Here is a 2,613-nt window from a genome sequence, read left to right as displayed (position 1 = left end):
CCCGCCCCGCCCCACCCCTCCCCCCCCCCCCCACACCCACAACACCCGCACGCGGCAACCGCTGCTGCCGCCGCCGCCGCCGCGCACCCCTCGCGCAACACCCCGACGCACAAACACTGCATTCCTCTCGTGAAAGACCCTCATCTGACACCTCGAGAGACAATCAGGTTCATGTTGGCACCGCTTTACCCTACTATGTGAAATTCACAGCCTGCAACACCCTGAGTGGCCCATGTGTTTAGGACACCCCACGGAGGTGTAGAATCATTTTTTTTTTTAAAAGGCTTTTGAGATGACTGAGTCCAATCATAACCAAACTCTTCCAATCGGTAACTCAACTCTTCCAAGTACTTTTCTTCAACCATTTCCCTTTAGCATCACATCCCTAAGTGTTTTAAACACCGCCTGGAACAGTCATTTTACCACCTTTCTTGCCAGCCTGTTCCAGTGCTTAGTAACCATTTTAGTGAGTAATTTTTATCTAATATCCAAGGTAAACCTCTTATGGGTGGAGCGTGTTCCTCTTGTTTGTGAGGATGGTTCCTTCTTGCTCTATCACTTGTTACTTTTGAGAATGGACTGATCCCCTTGGCTCCAACCTCTCAGGCAGTTGCAGAGTCAGCAGTTCTGCCCTCAGCCTCATTTGCTCCATGCTGAGCACTCCAAGGTCCCTCAGGTGCTCCTTGGCAGACTTGTCCTCCAGCCCCTTCCCCAGCTCCACTGCTCTTCTCTGGACACGCTCCTACCTCTCAATGTCCTGAAATGAATGCAGGATTCAAGGTGTGGTCTTACCAGTCATGAGCACAGGGGGACTCTGACATTCCTGATCTAGTCCTGCTGTGTTATGTTTCCAGCTGACATCTGGGAAGCTGACGTCCCTGACAAGGACAAGAGCAAGAGATCAAGAGAATTCTCTTGGATGTCTATACAATATTTCAACTGTCTCTTCATCCTGGTTGGGTGGTCTATAACAGGCTCCCACCATGGTGTTTGTTTTTTTGTCCTTCTCCCTGATTCTTACCCATAAACATTCAATACTCCTGTCACTGAGTTCCATGCATTTGTAGCTCTCCCAAACATCCAGGGCCACCCCACCACCTCTCCTCCTTTTCTGTCCCTTCTGAAGGGCTTGTAGCCATCGACTGCAGCCCTCCAGTCCTGTGATTTGTCCCACCAACTTTCTGTGATGATGACACTACCACCATTTTCCTGCGGCACAACAGCTTCCAGCTCCTCTTGCTTGTTGCCTTTGCTGTGTGCACTGGTGCAGATGCCCTTCAGTTGGGCCGATGGTCCCACCACCTTTTTGCCAGGGGAAGTCCTAATTCCCAGCTGGCTGTTCTCAGGCACTTCCCCGGTAACTGGTCGACCCGTGTCCTTTGCACCTTTGTTGCCACACGAATCTCCATCCCCTATCTCCACCAGAGGGCAGACTGGAAGCCCTCGTAATCACACCATCCCCCAAACACTCACGTGATGGCCCCAGGACTATTTCTAGCCAGCCCAGCTTTGTGCCCTCCCCCGTTCAATCCTACTTTAAAGCCCTCCTGATGAGCCCTACTAGCCCCTTCACCAGGATCCTCTTCCCCCTGTGGAGACAGGTGTATGCCATCTGTTGCCTACAGGCCTGTTGGCATGTCAATAAACCCATGGTCAAAGAACCCAGAGTCCTGCTGGTGACACTAGGCTTGGAGCCAGGTATTGATCTGGCGCTTCCTGTTTATTCCCTAATTAATCCCTACAACTGGAGGGACAAGAGGGAACACCATCTGTGCTCCTGATCCCTTAACCAGACATCTCTCTTCATTGTCTTTGGACTTCTTTATGCTGCTTCATCACTGCCTACCTGGAAGATCAATAATGGGTAACCCAAGGGCTTTATGAGGGAAGGAGCTTTTACCCCTACCCTCTAAGGCCTGAAGAGGCCACAGAGACAATCCAAGAGCTGGAGCAGCTCTGCTCTGGAGCCAGGCTGAGGGAGTTGGGGTGTTCAGCCTGAAGAAGAGAAGGCTCCAGGGAGACCTTAGAGCACCTTCCAGTGCCTGAAGGGGCTCCAGGAAAGCTGGGGAGGGACTTGGGACAAGGGCAGGGAGGGAGAGGACAAGGGGGAAGGGATGAAAACTGGAAGAGGGGAGATTGAGGTGAGACATGAGGAGGGAATTGTGGAGTGTGAGGGTGGTGAGAGCCTGGCCCCGGTTGCCCAGGGAAGCTGTGGCTGCCCCATCCCTGGCAGTGTTGAAGGGCAGGTTGGATGGGGCTTGGAGCAGCCTGGGCTGGTGGGAGGTGTCCCTGCCCATGCAGGGGTTGGAACCTGATGACTCTTAAGGCCCCTCCCACAGAACCAGTCCATGATTCTGTGCAGTCACCGCGCAATGACGGGGTAGGGACTTCTCTTTGTCCTGAGCCCCATCAGCCTGTTGGGCTTGTTTCAGGGAGATTAGCTCGTGGCTTTAGCAGCACGGCTCTTTCTCACACTCCCTGATGCTCCTAAACCTACTCACCTTCTCCCGGAGCTCCACCACCAGACGGAGGAGTCACGCACCTCCCCGGGCCGGCTCCCGCCCTCCCAGCCACGCTGTGCGCGCAGCGTGACACCGGCGCGGGGAGGCTGCG

Source organism: Chaetura pelagica, unplaced genomic scaffold (genome assembly GCF_000747805.2).
Source record: "Chaetura pelagica isolate M959 unplaced genomic scaffold, ChaPel_1.0 scaffold192, whole genome shotgun sequence".
In the NCBI taxonomy this organism is placed as follows: domain Eukaryota; kingdom Metazoa; phylum Chordata; class Aves; order Apodiformes; family Apodidae; genus Chaetura; species Chaetura pelagica.
This window is presented reverse-complemented; position numbering follows the sequence as displayed.